The sequence below is a fragment of the Chlorocebus sabaeus genome, chromosome 23 (assembly GCF_047675955.1).
Source record: "Chlorocebus sabaeus isolate Y175 chromosome 23, mChlSab1.0.hap1, whole genome shotgun sequence".
In the NCBI taxonomy this organism is placed as follows: Eukaryota; Metazoa; Chordata; class Mammalia; order Primates; family Cercopithecidae; genus Chlorocebus; species Chlorocebus sabaeus.
In genome coordinates this window covers 22955796-22975662 of record NC_132926.1, presented here as the reverse complement: position 1 = coordinate 22975662, position 19867 = coordinate 22955796, and the positions used below count along the sequence as shown (strand labels likewise).

General features: G+C 39.4%; 1 long non-coding RNA gene across 1 annotated transcript in view; it reads right to left on the bottom strand.

Annotated features, from left to right (window-relative positions):
* LOC119626604 (uncharacterized) overlaps positions 1-19833 on the bottom strand; it is a 35081-nt gene extending 15248 nt beyond the window's left edge. Inside the window, exons 1-2 of the long non-coding RNA XR_005242775.2 lie at positions 19520-19833; positions 15685-15778 (exon numbers count right to left, since the gene is read on the bottom strand). This is a non-coding gene — a long non-coding RNA (uncharacterized lncRNA). The remainder of the gene's footprint in view (positions 1-15684; positions 15779-19519) is intronic.
* Between the last annotated feature and the right edge of the window lie 34 nt (positions 19834-19867).

Here is a 19867-nt window from a genome sequence, read left to right as displayed (position 1 = left end):
CTGGAAATTCAAAAAATAAGAGCACATCTCCCCCGGCAAAGGAGCGCAGCTCATCGCCAGCAACGGATCAAAGCTGGACAGAGAATGACTTTGACGAGATGAGAGAAGAAGGCTTCAGTCCATCAGACTTCTCAGAGCTAAAGGAGGAATTACGTACCCAGTGCAAAGAAACTAAATATCTTGAAAAAAAAGTGGAAGAATTGATAGCTAGAGTAATTAATGCAGAGAAGGTCATAAACGAAATGAAAGACATGAAAACCATGACACGAGAAATACGTGACAAATGCACAAGCTTCAGTAATCGACTCGATCAACTGGAAGAAAAAGTATCAGCGATTGAGGATCAAATGAATGAAATGAAGCAAGAGAGAAACCAAAAGAAAAAAGAAGAAAAAGAAATGAACAAAGCCTGCAAGAAGTATGGGATTATGTAAAAAGACCAAATCTACGTCTGATTGGGGTGCCTGAAAGAGGGGGAAAATGGAACCAAGTTAGAAAACACTCTTCAGGATATCATCCAGGAGAACTTCCCCAACCTAGTAGGGCAGGCCAACATTCAAATCCAGGAAATACAGAGAACGCCACAAAGATACTCCTCGAGAAGAGCAACTCCAAGACACATAATTGCCAGATTCACCAAAGTTGAAATGAAGGAAAAAATCTTAAGGGCAGCCAGAGAGAAAGGTCGGGTTACCCACAAAGGGAAGCCCATCAGACTAACAGCAGATCTCTCGGCAGAAACTCTACAAGCCAGAAGAGAGTGGGGGCCAATGTTCGACATTCTTAAAGAAAAGAATTTTAAACCCAGAATTTCATATCCAGCCAAACTAAGTTTCATAAGTGAAGAAGAAATAAAATCCTTTACAGATAAGCAAATGCTTAGAGATTTTGTCACCACTAGGCCTGCCTTACAAGAGACCCTGAAGAAAGCACTAAACATGGAAAGGAACAACCGGTACCAGCCATTGCAAAAACATGCCAAAATGTAAAGACCATCAAGGCTAGGAAGAAACTGCATCAACTAACGAGCAAAATAACCAGTTAATATCATAATGGCAGGATCAAGTTCACACATAACAATATTAACCTTAAATGTAAATGGACTAAATGCTCCAATTAAAAGACACAGACTGGCAAACTGGATAAAGAGTCAAGACCCATCAGTCTGCTGTGTTCAGGAGACCCATCTCACACGCAGAGACATACATAGGCTCAAAATAAAGGGATGGAGGAAGATTTACCAAGCAAATGGAGAACAAAAAAAAGCAGGGGTTGCAATACTAGTCTCTGATAAAATAGACTTTAAACCATCAAAGATCAAAAGAGACAAAGAAGGCCATTACATAATGGTAAAGGGATCAATTCAACAGGAAGAGCTAACTATCCTAAATATATATGCACCCAATACAGGAGCACCCAGATTCATAAAGCAAGTCCTTAGAGACTTACAAAGAGACTTAGACTCCCATACAATAATAATGGGAGACTTCAACACTCCACTGTCAACATTAGACAGATCAACGAGACAGAAAGTTAACAAGGATATCCAGGAATTGAACTCATCTCTGCAGCAAGCAGACCTAATAGACATCTATAGAACTCTCCACCCCAAATCAACAGAATATACATTCTTCTCAGCACCACATCACACTTATTCCAAAATTGACCACATAATTGGAAGTAAAGCACTCCTCAGCAAATGTACAAGAACAGAAATTATAACAAACTGTCTCTCAGACCACAGTGCAATCAAACTAGAACTCAGGACTAAGAAACTCAATCAAAACCGCTCAACTACATGGAAACTGAACAACCTGCTCCTGAATGACTACTGGGTACATAAAGAAATGAAGGCAGAAATAAAGATGTTCTTTGAAACCAATGAGAACAAAGATACAACATACCAGAATTTCTGGGACACATTTAAAGCAGTGTATAGAGGGAAATTTATAGCACTAAATGCCCACAAAAGAAAGCAGGAAAGATCTAAAATTGACACTCTAACATCACAATTAAAAGAACTAGAGAAGCAAGAGCAAACACATTGGAAAGCTAGCAGAAGGCAAGAAATAACTAAGATCAGAGCAGAACTGAAGGAGATAGAGACACAAAAAACCCTCCAAAAAATCAATGAATCCAGGAGCTGGTTTTTTGAAAAGATCAACAAAATTGACAGACCGCTAGCAAGACTAATAAAGAAGAAAAGAGAGAAGAATCAAATCGACGCAATTAAAAATGATAAAGGGGATATCACCACTGACCCCACAGAAATACAAACTACCATCAGAGAATACTATAAACACCTCTACACAAATAAACTAGAAAATCTAGAAGAAATGGATAATTTCCTGGACACTTACACTCTTCCAAGACTAAACCAGGAAGAAGTTGAATCCCTGAATAGACCAATAGCAGGCTCTGAAATTGAGGCAATAATTAATAGCCTACCAACCAAAAAAAGTCCAGGACCAGATGGATTCACAGCTGAATTCTACCAGAGGTACAAGGAGGAGCTGGTACCATTCCTTCTGAAACTATTCCAATCCATAGAAAAAGAGGGAATCCTCCCTAACTCATTTTATGAGGCCAACATCATCCTGATACCAAAGCCTGGCAGAGACACAACAAAAAAAGAGAATTTTAGACCAATATCCCTGATGAACATCGATGCAAAAATCCTCAATAAAATACTGGCAAACCGGATTCAGCAGCACATCAAAAAGCTTATCCACCATGATCAAGTGGGCTTCATCCCTGGGATGCAAGGCTGGTTCAACATTCGCAAATCAATAAACATAATCCAGCATATAAACAGAACCAAAGACAAGAACCACATGATTATCTCAATAGATGCAAAAAGGCTTTTGACAAAATTCAACAGCCCTTCATGCTAAAAACACTCAATAAATTCGGTATTGATGGAACGTACCTCAAAATAATAAGAGCTATTTATGACAAACCCACAGCCAATATCATACTGAATGGGCAAAAACTGGAAAAATTCCCTTTGAAAACTGGCACAAGACAGGCATGCCCTCTCTCACCACTCCTATTCGACATAGTGTTGGAAGTTCTGGCTAGGGCAATCAGGCAAGAGAAAGAAATCAAGGGTATTCAGTTAGGAAAAGAAGAAGTCAAATTGTCCCTGTTTGCAGATGACATGATTGTATATTTAGAAAACCCCATTGTCTCAGCCCAAAATCTCCTTAAGCTGATAAGCAACTTCAGCAAAGTCTCTGGATACAAAATTAATGTGCAAAAATCACAAGCATTCTTATACACCAGTAACAGACAAACAGAGAGCCAAATCATGAATGAACTTCCATTCACAATCGCTTCAAAGAGAATAAAATATCTAGGAATCCAACTTACAAGGGATGTAAAGGACCTCTTCAAGGAGAACTACAAACCACTGCTTAGTGAAATAAAAGAGGACACAAACAAATGGAAGAACATACCATGCTCATGGATAGGAAGAATCAATATGGTGAAAATGGCCATACTGCCCAAGGTTATTTACAGAATCAATGCCATCCCCATCAAGCTACCAATGAGTTTTTTCACAGAATTGGAAAAAACTGCTTTAAAGTTCATATGGAACCAAAAAAGAGCCCGCATCTCCAAGACAATCCTAAGTCAAAAGAACAAAGCTGTAGGCATCACGCTACCTGACTTCAAACTATACTACAAAGCTACAGTAACCAAAACAGCATGGTACTGGTACCAAAACAGAGATATAGACCAATGGAACAGAACAGAGTCCTCAGAAATAATACCACACATCTACAGCCATCTGATCTTTGACAAACCTGAGAGAAAGAAGAAATGGGGAAAGGATTCCCTATTTAATAAATGGTGCTGGGAAAATTGGCGAGCCATAAGTAGAAAGCTGAAACTGGATCCTTTCCTTACTCCTTATACGAAAATTAATTCAAGATGGATTAGAGACTAATGTTAGACCTAATACCATGAAAATCCTAGAAGAAAACCTAGGTAGTACCATTCAGGACACAGGCATGGGCAAAGACTTCATGTCTAAAACACCAAAAGCAACGGCAGTAAAAGCCAAAATTGACAAATGGGATCTCATTAAACTAAAGAGCTTCTGCACAGCAAAAGAAACTACCATCAGGGTGAACAGGCAACCTACAGAATGGGAGAAAATTTTTGCAATCTACTCATCTGACAAAGGGCTAATATCCAGAACCTACAAAGAACACAAACAAATTTACAAGAAAAAAACAAACAACCCCATCAAAAAGTGGGCAAAGGATATGAACAGACATTTCTCAAAAGAAGACATTCATACAGCCAACAGACACATGAAAAAATGCTCATCATCACTGGCCATCAGAGAAATGCAAATCAAAACCATAATGAGATACCATCTCACACCAGTTAGAATGGCGATCATTAAAAAGTCAGGAAACAACAGGTGCTGGAGAGGCTGTGGAGAAATAGGAACACTTTTACACTGTTGGTGGGATTGTAAAATAGTTCAACTATTATGGAAAACAGTATGGCGATTCCTCAAAGATCTAGAACTAGAAATACCATATGACCCAGCCATCCCATTACTGGGTATATACCCAAAGGATTATAAATCATGCTGCTATAAGGACACATGCACACGTATGTTTATTTTGGCACTATTCACAATAGCAAAGACTTGGAATCAACCCAAATGTCCATCAGTGACAGACTGGATTAAGAAAATGTGGCACATATACACCATGGAATACTATGCAGCCATAAAAAAGGATGAATTTGTGTCCTTTGTAGGGACATGGATGCAGCTGGAAACCGTCATTCTGAGCAACCTATCACAAGAACAGAAAACCAAACACCGCATGTTCTCACTCATAGGTGGGAACTAAACAATGAGATCACTTGGACTTGGGAAGGGGAACATCACACACCGGGGCCTATCATCGGGAGGGGGGAGGGGGGAGGGATTGCATTGGGAGTTATACCTGATGTAAATGATGAGTTGATGGGTGCTGACGAGTTGATGGGTGCAGCACACCAACATGGCACAAGTATACATATGTAACAAACCTGCACGTTATGCACATGTACCCTAGAACTTAAAGTATAATAATAATAATAATAAAAAGAAAAAAAAAAGAATTAGGTTAAGTTAGATTTGAGCAAACTTAATTACCTTGCCAGTCATTTGTTTTTCAGAAACGTAATAATCTATGTATTTGATTCAATTAGTAGGAGGCCCATGGGTTCTTTTGTAAATCACAAGTGTAAAATAGAGACTAAAAGTCATTTATTGAGCAATTACCACGTTCTAGGCAATGACCTTGTGAGAGAAATACCATTATGCCTATTTTACTAATATGAGAAATGAATCAAAAAGAGGTGAAGTAACTTGTCCAAAGAAATACACCAAGTGGGGGAGCTGATTTGTACCCACAAATGGTTCTTCATTAATTCTCTTTCAGCTGAGGAAGATAATTTCAAATGTAAGCATATGTCCTGATTTTATCTTGTGTACATCATATTAAAACTCAGAAGGACTGGTTAGCCAATCGACATCATCCTTCAAACTTCTCTCCCTCTCTCCCTTCACTCAATCTAGTCAACAATTAGAAGACAGAATCAAAGTGTGATTTGTTGATACCTGAAAAGGACTATGATGACTGAAGGAACTGTAGAGTATGCTAGATCACAAAAAATAATTCCTGCATGTGGATGGTGAGGGTTCAGTTCTCGTTCTCCCCATCACAATTCTATGTGTATATGCCATCAGGACAAAACACTTGCAAATATAGGCAAACTGCTGATTGTGGGAGGGTGGGGCGGAGTGGAGAATGAATCAGCTGTTAAGATAAATCATCTGTTCAACTGTTAACCCCAGGCAAGCACAAAAACTCACAGAATATTATGAAAGAATATTCTTAAGCACGAGATGTTTTTAGGAATTCTAGAAACAAAGACTGAGATAGCACTTGTGACAGATTACTTTTTTTTTAGAGCGGTTTTAGGTTCACAGCAAAACTGAAAGGTACATAGATGGCTGGGTGCAGTGGCTCACACCTGTAATCCCAGCACTTTGGGAGGCAGAGGCGGGCACATCACTTGAGGCCAGGAGTTCGAGACCAGCTTGGCCAAAATGGCAAAACTCCTTCTCTACTAAAAATACAAAAATTAGGCGGGCGGTAGTACCACATGCCTGTAATCCCGGCTACTCGGGAGGCTGAGGCAGGAAGATTGCTTGAATCCAGGGAGGGAGAGGTTACAGTGAGCCGAGATCACACCACTGCACCCCAGCCTGGGTGACACGGTGAGACTCCCTCTCCAAAAAAAGAAAAAGAAGACACAGAGATTTCCCATATATCCACTACCCCATTCAGGAACAGCCTCTTCTACTACCAACATCCCCCATTAGAGTGGCACGTTTGTTACAACCGATGAACTTGTACTGACATATCATTATCACCCAAATATTATTAAACAATCTCTCCTTTTCTTACTTTTTTTGTGGTTATTAGAAAATTTAAAATTACACGTATGTGGCTTGTATTATATTTCTATCGGACAATGTTGCTCTAGAATCAGCCTGCCCGGGTGTTAAATCCTCCACAAACCTGAGGTGTGACCTTACACACTTAACATCACTATGTCTCAGTTTCCTTAAGTGCACAATGGGCTTAAATTTAGACAATACTTTAAAGCAGTGGTCCCCACCCTTTTTGGCACCAGGGATCACGTTTCTTGGAAGACAATTTTTCCTCGGAACGGGGTGGGGTTGGGGGAATGGTTTTGGGATGAAATTGTCCCATCTCAGGTTCTCATAAGGAGTGCCCAGCCTAAATCCCTCGCATGCGCAGTTCACAATAGGGTTCCTGTTCCCGCTCCTATGAGAATCTAATGACACCACTGATCTGACGGGGCAGAGCTCAGTCGGTAATGCTCATGCGCCACGCTCACCACCTGCTGCGCGGCCCAGGGGTTGGGGACCCTGCTTTAAAGGGTTAAGAGCATTTCTTAGACACACTGATGTTGGCCAGTGTTTAGTAATAATAGCAAGGGTACCAGCAAAATGATCAAAGAGTGAGCCTGTTCAGAGACAGAACAGAACTGGAAGTGGGATATAGTTGAAAAATGGAAGGATCACTAGAGAAGTTTATTAAAACACACACAAACAAAAACAATACAAAACAAGCAGGCAACTAGTTAATGTTTACGGTTACATTTTCCAGGGTCATAAAGCATCATTCCTATGTCAGTTGTTACAGAGGAAATCTGGAGGAAATAGTGCCAGATGTCAGGTATGCTGACCATTGACTGAAAATAAAAATTAATACATCTACAAAGCAAGGACAGTGATATATCTGTGGCTGTTAACTGGAGTCTTAGGCTTTCATCCCCCAGCCTTGTTGAGGATGCAGAAACTGAATTAAGCCAACATCAGAGGCAGAGCACCAAGCAACAAAATCTGATTTTAAACAGATTGCTGCCAGTGATTTTCTCAAACCGTAAGTAAAACACAGAATCTATAGTTTGCCTATTTTTTGTTTTGAGACAAAAAGTTTTGATACCCATAAGGTTGTGAGAATTAAATAAAATATCACATCTATTATATTTACATGCATTAATAATAGCTTTTATTATTAAAATGTTAATTGGGAATATTATTATGGGAAAGTCATGAGGATAAAAAAGTTCTAGGTTAGATTCACCATGTTTAAAATAATAATAATACAGCTGCGCGCAGTGGCTCATGCCTATAATCCCAGCACTTTAGGAAGGCCAAGGTGGGTGGATCACGAGGTCAGGAGATCGAGACCAGCCTGGCCAACATCATGAAACCCCGTCTGTAATAAAAATACAAAAAAATTAGCTGAGCTTGGTGGCACGCACCTGTAGTCCCAGCTACTCGGGAAGCTGAGGCAGGAGAATCGCTTAAACCTAGGAGGCGAAGGTTGCAGTGAGCCAAGATCACACCACTGTACTCCAGCCTGGCAACAGAGTGAGACTCTGTCTCAAAATAATAATAATAATAGTTGTGAATTACGTCAAATTTGGCATTAAAATATAATCAGATTCAGAAAAATTAATTTTTTCTTAGAGTCAGGTTCCCATTCTGTCACCCAGGCTGGAGTGCAGTAGCATGCTCATGGCTCACTGCATCCTTGAACTCCTGGGCTCAAGTGATTCTCACATCTCAGTCTCCTGAGTAGCTGGGACTATAGGCATGCGCCATCACTCCTGACTAAGTTTTTCTAGTTTTAATAGAGACAGGGTCTCACTTTGTTGGCCAGGCTGGTCTCGAACTCCTGGCCTGCAGTAATCCTCCTGTCTTAGCCTCCCAAAGTGCTGGGATTCTAGGAGTAAGCCACCACACCCAACCTCAGAAAGAGTAATTTTAAGAAAAAAATTAATGTAGAAATCACTGCTGATTTAAAATACGGAGCATTTCAAGATTGGAGAGTCGTGAACTAATTTGGAACTATTTAATACTTTTTACATTTGCTAGTAGCAGTGACAGCAGAAAATACGTTTCCAGGTGGTAGAATTTAAAATTAATGTAAATCCAAAGAGCTAAGATATGAATGGAAAGGAAGAAAATGAGTGATTTTCTTACGGATAAAATGTGACTATCAAAAAAATAGAGTGGTTGAATGAATAATAAATTACCTAGCATATTAAGAGAAGGAAAAGAGTAATATTGAGACTTGTTAGGAAAATAATTAACACTGTTAACTGTCAGTATAAAATCACTTCAGGAGTGGCCAATAGGCCTACAGAGAGGGTCTCATCCCTGAGAACCCTCCCCAGTACACAGGGGCAAGCTCAGGCAGAACCTGATCCCTTAGGCAGAACTGATTGGTTCAGAGAAGAACATGTGGCCTAAATGAGGCCAATAAGATTCCATCTCATGAGTTTGGAATTTGGAGCTGAGCAATACAGAAACTGGGAGTCAGAGTCATATAAATGGCAGTGTTCTTGAGAGAAGGTCTGTGGATCTGGAATTTATTCTTGAGGATCTTGAATTCGCCTTGGCTCCTAGTTCAACAACAGGCATAACTGTGTCTGGTACTGTGCCCTTTCTAATACTGCTCTCCTGCTTCCTCTCCACAACCCCCTTTAGGCTCAAGCTAGCATGTTTAAGTTTCTGTTATTTAAAACCATACATAATATTTCAAAACAAGTCACTTGAGGTAATATTTATACAGTATCAAGAAAAAATTTACTACTTTGATGTTTTCAATAAAATTCTACATACTAAATGTAAATTAGATTCTATAAAATGTATTTAAGTATGAATGATGAAGCTCTGAAAATTCCAGGAGAGATAAATGCAAATATCAAGGAAGTAATAATAGCTATCAATAAAGAGGAAGAACATGAATTTTCCATTTGGTTTTGTGGACTACATGATTCTTATGTTTCTCATTTTGCAAATGGAAGATTGATGGAAACTGTTAAAATCTAGCCCAGGCCCATAGGCTGTTGTCTGAGAACTATTAAACCATAGAGGCTATGAAATACAGAACATATTTATCTTTTTGTCTTTTGGCTATTCGATAAACTCATTTTTACAAATTTGGAATTGAGGTCAGGGGAAATCGATTGCCTCAAGGTCAGGAGGGTAATTTTAGGCAAGGCTGCTTCTAGAACGCTGTCTAATGCTCTTTGGAAATAAACACATTGCTAAAGAAATGTCTCCTGAAGATTGGAAGCATAATGAATAAAACAAGGTAGCCTATTCATTACAGATATCTTATTGGTAATCAAAGCTTGCCTTGTTGTGTTGTAAATGTTTACATTGTAACTGTCTAGACATTTCATTAATATTTATTGAAGCATGGGAGATATTAATTTGTTCACTTATGAGTCACTGTGGATGTAAAAAAACAAATAAATGAAATTACCCTCATAATGTTAAATACTACAACATAACAATTTGATGTTCTTTTTTAAGATTTCAAAGTGAATGTTGATTAGGCAGCAATACATTATGCTAAAATGTTCATCTCAGAAATAGTTTCATTAGTCTAGAATTTGTTGGTTGGGACATTGTTATTATTATTCCATAAGAAGATATTATCTCTAATGCACATGATTTTGGATATAAAAGAGAAGCACACATTTTATTGTTCCTATTAAAACTGTGCATGGGACATCATGGAAGGTCTGTTCCACCCTTCGACTGTGGGAAAATTTCTACTCTATATTCTTCTCTATAAATCATAATGAAATTAAATGAATGTAGATATTCTGCCACCCTGCAATCTTTACTAACTTTGAAATTTTCATTTTGTTTACTAAATAAAGAAAACTAATATATTAATCTGTGTCAAAGAAAAGTAGGATCAATTTTTTATAATGAGTACATATTATCATTATTATTTTTGAGATGGAGTTTCACTCTTGTTGCCCAGGTTGTAGTGCAATGGTGCAATCTTGGCTCACTGCAACCTCTCTCTCCTGGGTTCAAGCTATTCTCCTGCCTCAGCCTCCCGAGGAACTGGGATTACAGGTGCCTGCCACCATGCCCAGCTAATTTTTTGTATTTTTAGTAGAGACGGGGTTCACCATGTTGGCCAGGCTGGTCTCAAATTCCTGACCTCAGGTGATCCACCCGCCTCTGATTCCCAAAGTGCCGGGATTACAGGCGTGAGCCGCCGCACCCAGTCAAGTACATGTTATTTTTATAAATGAGAGAAAATGCATTTTACTGTCAGAAAAAGTGGAATCAAATCATGACAATGTTTTCCACTCCTGTTGGTAACTTTTCAACCCTATATTTAGGTTATGCTTGCTATATCATATATATTTATTTTGTTTTGTTTGCTATATCATATATAAATACGTTTTGTTTTCAAGATGAAAACAAAAAATGGCCTTTTTTTTTCTTATTGTAAAAGTAATACAGAGACTTCCAGTTCCAAGACAGTTCCAGTTGTACGTCTCCATATTCTTCTGCTAAGTATAGCTAAAAACCCTGGACAGTATATGTAAAGTAAATATAAGGGGACTCTGAAAGGTAGAAATAAGGCAGATTGGCTATTTACCTTAAAAGACATGCTAGCAAATTCCTTGATTTCTTTTTGCTTCATATATCCCAGACTGGGTACTGGCAATATAGGCAACCTAGAAATGCCAGGGGGTTCATATAACGCCCCCCCATCCCTATCCCGAGCCTGCTCTCTCTAGACAAAGGACCAGGAAAGGAATAGCCTAGTAAGACAGAAAACATTTAGTTAATAACCACCTGTGCAGAAAAGTTACCATGGGAGGCCTGAGCCTGCTATCCTTAGAAATTCTTGCTTGCAAGATTGGTCTTTGGCTGGCATCTGGGAACATCCTACTGTTCCTACACAGATATGAAACTTTCCCCAAATGATAAGAATGGCTCACTGAGCCTAGACTGTTCGCAAACAATGTAGCTTCTGCTGCACAGCTGCTTTCCTTCTGAGAGTCTGCAATTTCGATAGGTGCAAGACAGTGGGTATCTAATCTACATGATTGACACAGTTGTCTGTGTCCCCCTCCAAATCTCATCTTGAATTGTAATTCCCATAATTCCTACATGTCGAGGGAGGGTCCTGATAGGAGGTGATTGGATCATAGGGGTGGTTCCCCCATGCTCTTCTCGTGATAGTGAGTGAGTTCTCACGAGATCTGATGATTTTCTAAGTGTCTGAATTTCCCCTGCTTGCACATACTCTCTTGCTGCCATGTGAAGAAAGTCCTTGCTTCCCCTTCACCTTCTGCCATGATTGTTAAGTTTCCTGAGGCCAACCCAGACATATGGAACTGTGAGTCAATTACATCTCTTTCCTTTATAAACTACCCAGTCTTGGGCAGTTCTTTATAGCAGCAGCAGTGAAATGGACTAATACAATAATCAACTGTCCCCTAAACCTAGGGCACTGAGTCTCTAATAATCTTTCTTTGTAGACACAATTCATGCCTGTTGTCACAGTTCCCTGTTAACAGAATTAAGTGTGCTCTGTATAATTTCCCTGGGAGAGAATCCTTAGAATCTTGTGCCTGGTTTCCTCCAGACTTCATTCCATGAGGCTATTCCTTTTGCTCATTTTATTTGTGACTGCAACTATATGCTGAGTCCTATGAGTCCTAGTGAAATGCTGAACCTGGGAGTGTTCTTGGAGACCCCTGACACACTGCCATACTCCAACCAAATATCACAGAAAAAAGGAGTGGTCCCACCCCCACCAATCAGTAGTAGCTGAATGGGAAGCCTAGACTTTCACCCTTGATGAACTACAGGGTCTCCTAAACCCCCACCAGGCTGGTTTCAGAGAAGGCTGAGTGGAAGCCAAACTTTCACCATCTTCCAGTGGTAATGAGTCCCCCATACATCCTCCGAAGTGTCACTGGAGGCCACATGAGGATGTAACAGTGAAACAGCAAAAGCACTAACATAACTAATCAATTTTTTAAAGGGACCTTTACTCATTCCTGCATGTAGGCTAGGATAATTTTAGAACACTGAGATAATATGCAAAAACAGCAATCACGTAGTTTTAAAAACTCACTCTAGGATTAAGGAGAAGTATGTAAGCAGCTAACCATATTTTGTTAAAGATTTATAGGAGCATTTGTCATGTGACAAAGACAAAGAAGTTCCCAATCACTGTGGACCCTCACTGGTGCCCAGATGTCTGTGGTTATTGGTCATCTCTTGATCTTAACTCCCTCCTCATCCCCTTACCCTTAACATAAAAAGAGCCTAAAATTTGTACTGACTTAAGATGGTACTTTAGAATGATGGTCCACCATCTTTTCAGTTAGCTGGCTATCTGAATAAATCTGCTTTTCCTTCCACCAACCATCATTTTTCATGTCTGGCTTTCAAGCAGTGAGCAGCTGAACCTAGGTTCAGTTACATAGGGCAGTAATGAGGCATCCCTCTCCCTCCCAACCAGGGTGGTATCAGTGGAGGCCTAGTGGGGAGCCTGAACTCCCAACCCTGCCCAGCAGTAATGAGATGCCTTCCCCACCAACCTAGGTTGCCAAGGAGGCCTGATGGAGAGCTTTGACTTTCTCCCCAGTCAGAGAGGTTGAAGGTGGCATCTCCCTTCTCCTAACAATTCAGTGTCAGAGGAGGCCTGCTGAAACAGAACATTTAATAAGATTCAGCACCAAGATAATACAGATGTTGGAATGATGTTATCCTAGCCTACATGATAAGGGTTTTAAAGCAGTCATCATAAAATGCTTCAACGAACAACTAAGAGTATGCTCAAAATGAATAAAAAGGCTTAGCAAAGGAATAGAAGGTATAAAGAAAAAATAGATGGAGATTTTAGAACTGAAAAATACAATATCCCAAATAAATCAGTGGATGGAAGAATGGAGGGGACAGAAGAAAGAATCAATGAACCTGAAGATAGAACAAGAGAAGTTATCTAATCTGAACAATGGAGAAAAAATGGATGGAAATAAAATGAACTGAGGTTCAGGGACCTGTAGACTATACCAAAATATCTAACATTTGCGCTATCAGAGCCCTGGAAGGAGAGGAGAAAGAGGGTAGACCTCAAAAAGTATTTAAAGAACTCATGTTTGAAAATTGCCCAAATTTGACTAAAGACATAAGCTTACAGATTAAAGAAGCTGAGTGAACCCCAAACAAACATGAATAAATCCCCACCGTGACACATCATTAGTCAAACTTTTGAAAACTAAAGACAAAAAAATAAAAATATTGAAAGCAGCAAAAGGGAAATAATGGCTTATGAGTAGAGTAGAAAACAATGAGAATGACACAGGATTTCTCATCTAAAACACTGGAGGTTAGAAGAAAGAAGCACATTTTTCAAGTGCCAAAAGAAAAGATCAGCCAGCCCAGAATTCTATATCCAGTGAAAATATGCTTCAGGAATAAAGGGGAAATCAAGACATTCTCAAATGAAGGAAGACTAAGAGCTTTTGTTGCTAGCTGACCTACTGTGATGGTTAATTTTAGATGTCAATCTGACTTGATTAAGGAATACCTAGAAACCTGGTAAAGCATTATTTTTGGGTGTGTCTGTGAAGATGCTTCCAGCAAAGATTAGTGTGTGAGTCTGAGTGGACTAGCTGGGGGAGATCCAACGCAATGTGGGCAGGCACCATCCAATCTGCTAGAGTTTCAGAAAGAACAAAAACAGAGAAAAGGTGAATGTGTCATTCTATCTGCTGGAACTGTAATGTGATGTGCTTTTTCCTTCCTTGTCCTAGGAAAACAACTCCAGGCTCCCCAGGCCTTTGAATTCTAGGACTTATACCAGAGTCACCCTCCCTCCCCAACCAACTGGGTTCTTAGACCTTTGTCCTTAGACTAGGAGTTACATCACTAACTTCCCTGGTTCTGCAGCCTTGGAGCTTACACTCTGCCACACTACCAGCATCCCAGAGCCTCCAGTTTGCAGATGACCTGTCAAGGGATTTCTCAGCCTCCACAATTGTGTGAGCCAATCCCTCTAATAAATCCCTTTACACTTCACTTGAACTAGTAACACGTTATCGCTAATTGATTGTTTTAAGTTATGTAAATATAGTGTAATACCTAGAGCAACCACCACAAAATTTACACAGAGATAAACTGAAAAAAATTATACAAAGAGATATACTCAAAAACACTGCAGACAAATCAAAATGGAATTCTAAAATAATATTCAAGAAATCAATAGAAAAACAAGAAAAAAATAGAAAAGCTAAAAATAGAAGCAACAAACAGAAAACAAAATATGGTTTGGAAGACTTAAGTCTCAACAGATTACGAATTACCTTATAAACAAATAGTCTACTTTATTTCTAAAAGGCAAAACTCAGAAACAACTAAAATGCCCAATAAGTGAATGGCTAGACAAATTGTCGTAAATCCACACAGGGAGTCCTACTCAGTCATAAAAATAAATGAACCATTGATACACAAAATAGTTTGACTGGGTATCAAGGGCCTTATGATGAAAGAAGAGGCTGATCTCAAAACACTTATACTATATGATTCCATTTACATAACATTCTGGAAATGACAAAATTATAGAGGTAGAAAACAGATTAGTAGCCAGTGATTAGGAGCGGCCAGAGGAATGGGAATGGATGTGAGTACAAAGAGGTAACACAAGTGCTATGTTTGTGGTGATGGAATAGTTCTTTGTGTTGATCATAGTGGTAATTACATGAATCTGCATGTGATAAAATGGCATAGAGCTATAAGTACACTCATTGCATCAATGTCAATTTTCTGGTTTTGATGTACTACAGTGATGTAAGATGTAATTCACGGGAAAAACTGAGTGAAGGGTACAAATGACTTTTCTTTTCGCAGAAGTTCATAATAATTAAAGATTATAATTATAAAGTAATGTAAGTATAATTATAAATAGATGTATATTTATAATTATAATTATCATTTATAAGTATATAATCTTTGTAATTATTTTTAAATAATTGTAGATTTTAAATAATTGTAGATTTAGATAATTGTAGATTCCCAGGAGAATCTACAATTATCTAAAAATAGAGTTAAAAAAGCCTCATAAAAGACCAGGCATGGTGGCTCATGCCTGTAATTCCCAGCACTTTGAGAGGCCAAGATGGGTGAATTGTTTGAGTTCAGGAGTTTGAGACCAGTGTGGGCAACATGGCAAAATTCTGCCCTAGAAAAACAACACACACACAAAATTAGCTGGATGTGTTGGCGCGTACCTGTAGTTTAAGCTACTTGAAATGCTGACGTGGATCACCTGAGCCTGGCACTTCAAGGTTACAGTGAGCCATGATGGTGCTGCTGCACTCCAGCCTGAGTAATGGAGCAAGATCAAAAAAAAAAATCACATAACTATACATATGTGTATGTGTGTGTACAAAGTCTAGAAAAGCAATGATAGGCTCTACAAAAAGTTAGCAGAGTTATGAATATATCTGTATTACTTGAATATTTTTTAAAAGAATGCCTTTGTGAACTTCTCATATAAAAAAAGTAATGTAAAATCATTGTAAAAAATTCAGATATACATAGAAACATAAACAAGATGAAAATCGCCTATTCTGTGATGCCACAGATAATTTCATTAATTCACCTAACAAATATTTACTGAGTACATTCTACAGAGCTGTGATCTATCATGATTTTAGTGTGCATTTCAGAACTTTCCTGTACCTCCAGAGTTATATACAAATTGTAATCATTCATTGATACATATTGTTACAAGAGTAATATGTACAGCTGGCCTTCTGGATCCACAGGTTCCAGAACTATGGATTCAATCAACCTTGGGTCGAAAGTATTAGGGAAAAAAAACAAAGATAATAAGACAACAATAAAAAATAATGGAAGTAAAAGCAATACAGTATACCAACTATTTACATAGCATTTCCATTGTATTAGATATTATAAGTAATTGAGAGATGATTTAAAGTATATGAAAGGATGTGTATAAGTTATATGCAAATACTATGCTATTTTATATGGGGGACTTGAGCATCCTCAGATTTTGTTATTTATTGGGGGTCCTAGAACCAATCCCCTACCAATACCAAAGGACAACTGTTATATAATAAGCTCTTATTACTTATTCATTATTCATTCATTTAGCATATATTTATTAAGCACCTATATTAGCCAATATCATGCTAGGTTCTGAGAATGGAAAGGTGAATAAATTGTTTCCTAACAAAATTTACTGATATGGTTTGTCTTCGTGTCCCCACCCAAATCTTATCTCAAATTACAATCCCCACGTGTTGAGGGAGGGAGTTGGTGGGAGGTGATTGGATCATGGGGGTGATTTCCACCATGCTGTTTTCATGATAGTGAGGAGCTCTCATGAGATCTGATGGTTTAAAAGTGGCAGTTTCCCCTGAGTGCGTGCTCTGTCTCTCTCCTGCTGCCATGTAAGACATGCCTTGCTTCCCCTTCACCTTCTTCCATGATTGTAAGTTTCCTGAGGCCTCCCTAGCCCTGTGGAACTGTGAGTCAATTAAACCTCTTTTATTTAGAAATTACCCAGTCTCAGGTAGCATCTTTATAGCAGTGTGAAAACTAATATGCTTATAATATAGTGGGAGAGAATATCACTAAAGAAATAATATTTCCAAGAAGTATACAACTATAGATTATGTCAAGTTCAGACAACTGTAAACAATGTTCTGAATATTCATCGTGAAAGGAAAGGGTGATGGCTATGATGGCAAGATACCATGGCATGTTTATTATTGATGGGAATGAGCCAGTAGAAAGAGGTTAAAAATACAAGAGCAAGAGAAGGAATCCTGGATTTATAGAAAGCTTCCTTAGAATAAAAAAGCCAGAGACCAAGTGAAAGGGTTGGCTTCAAATAGAAGGGAACTGCCTCAACTGAAATAAGTAAAAGTGAGGATGACTGAAAATATAGCTTAGTTTGTAGATTTAGAGGTTTGAAGAATTGCCAAAATATGGGACAATGTTATCTGCCTAGAGCAAAGGCGTATGTTGCAAGTTCTGAGGTTTGAAGAGAATGGAGTTTTTAAGTAGTAGTTTGGGGAAAACATGCTGAATAGAGAAGGGCAATAACTGGGCATGCTTCATTTAAGAACCTGTATTCTGTCACGTGGGGCAGATTCTAAATATTTTCAGCTCTCTTATTGCAGGCAAGATAAAGGCAAATGAGTAGGTATTAGAAGAGAGACAAACTTCAAGAGGGAACTAAATTTTTAAAGAGGATTGTCTTCCAACTGGGAAGAGAGGGAAAGCTTTATGAGGGGAGTAGATCTGAGCTGGGCAAGAGAACACACTTGCTAGAGAAAGAAAATGGCCAAAGAGAGAAAAGGGGAGAAAAAAGTCTGGGGGAGACGGAAATAAAAGCAGAGTAGAGATGGATTTCTGGCCTAGGTGCAGGAATGTCCTTTTGTCTTCCAAAGCAAATGTGGTCTTAGTAATATTAACAGTTTATCATCTGATGTTGTGAAATTGTTTCTATATATTTTTTAGACTCTTAGACCTGACAATCTATGGAGGAATTCCCAGGCATCTTTAGCTGCTACAGAGATGACTGAACGAAGGACAAGTATATTATCCTCCACACATTAAAAGAGAGGCTCCAGGGAGCAACAGAAGGCAAAAGTTCTTTTTTTTTTTTTTTGAAACAGAGTCTTGCTCTGTCACCCAGGATGGAGTGCAGCGGCATGATCATGGCTCACTGCAACCTCCACCTCCCAGGCATCTTTAGCTGCTACAGAGATGGCTGAATGAAGGACAAGTATATTATCCTCCACACATTAGGAGAGGCTCCAGGGAGCAACAGAAGGCAAAAGTTCTTTTTTTTTTTTTTTGAAACAGTCTTGCTCTGTCACCTAGGATGGAGTGCAGTGGCATGATCTTGGCTCACTGCAACCTCCACCTCCCAGGTTCCAGCGATTCTCATGCCTCACCCTCCCGAGTAGCTAGGGTTACAGAACATGCCACCACACCTAGCTAATTTTTGTATTTTTAGTAGAGATGGGGTTTCACCATGTTGGCCAGGCTGGTCTTGAACTCCTGACCTCTAGTGATCTGCCTGCCTTGGCCTCCCAAAGTGCTGGGATTACAGGCATGAGCCACCATGCCCGGCCAACATTTATCATTTGTATTGAGACTATTCCAACCTTTCTCCTCTATTTTGAAATATAAAATAAGTTATTGACTACTATAGTCACCCTACTGTGCTGTGGAACACTACAACTTATTCCTTCTGTCTAACCGTATTTTCGCTTTTAACTTCTCATCTCTCTCTCCCTCTGTATCCTTCCCAGCCTCTGGTAACCACAATTTTACTCTATCTCCACGGAGTCAACTTTTTTAGCTCCCACATATGAGCACCTAACTTCAAACTAAGACCCACAACCATGCAGCTATTCCCAGAAAATGATTTGAGAAAATGCTTGAAAATGTTGGTCTGGGCAATGATTTTTTTTTTTTTTTTAAATTAAGACCTTCTTCTGAAGAAAAGGGCATACTTTTCACTGAAAAAAAGTTTTGAGTTTTTTAAATGAGCAGATACTCATGCATTACTAGTGCAGCCAAAAATTATCAACAAGTAGGGAAGAATGCAAAATAGCGTGTGCCTCTTAACTAAAGAACTGTTAAGATACAAAACTTGGCTCTTTGCTGCCTTTCCCTTACTGCCAAGAGGGCAACATGAATTAGTTACATTGCTGTCGTGCTCACTGGGAGTTCGCTATATGGACCAGATGGGGACTGCTCTGCATTTCCATTCAAGTCTGACATTCTTTTGTCAGCGTTTGTGTAACCGGCTTTCCTTGCATTCAGAGGAAAGGCGATATGGAAGTATGGATGGGAAGGCTGGGACGATTCAATACAGTATGGTAACCTCGATCGCAGCTCTCTTATGAGACTTGCTTCCTGGATTCTGAGTCACTGAAGCTTGCCCCTTCTCTTTCCTGACCCTCTTCCGTTTCCCCTTAGATTGGAGATTCTCCTCAGATTCTAAGTCTCTGAAATTATTAGTGTTCGCAGTCCCTGGGCCCATGGAGGGGTCTCAAGTCTTCAGTTCTCAAAGATCACCTTTTAAGCTTCATTCGAAACGTGATACAGCCACACGAATCCTAGGCCTGAATCTCACGAAGACCTCAGTACACCTGGGGAAGGCAGCACACCCAGTTCCGACACTACTAGAGACGTCACACGCCGCAGCACCCACCAGCTCCCGGCCCAGAGCGAGCGCACGCGCAGAACGAGAGAGCGGTCACCCAGGGATCGGGGCTATCTGCACAGCGGTTACAGTCTCGGAAAGGCCTGGCTTCTTCGTGGCTTTGTGGAGATCCCGCACAGCGGCCATTTGATTAGCACCCGCAGAGATTCAAAGGAAGCAGCTGTTCAGTCCCCAGCACATTTCCGTTTCAAACCACCCAC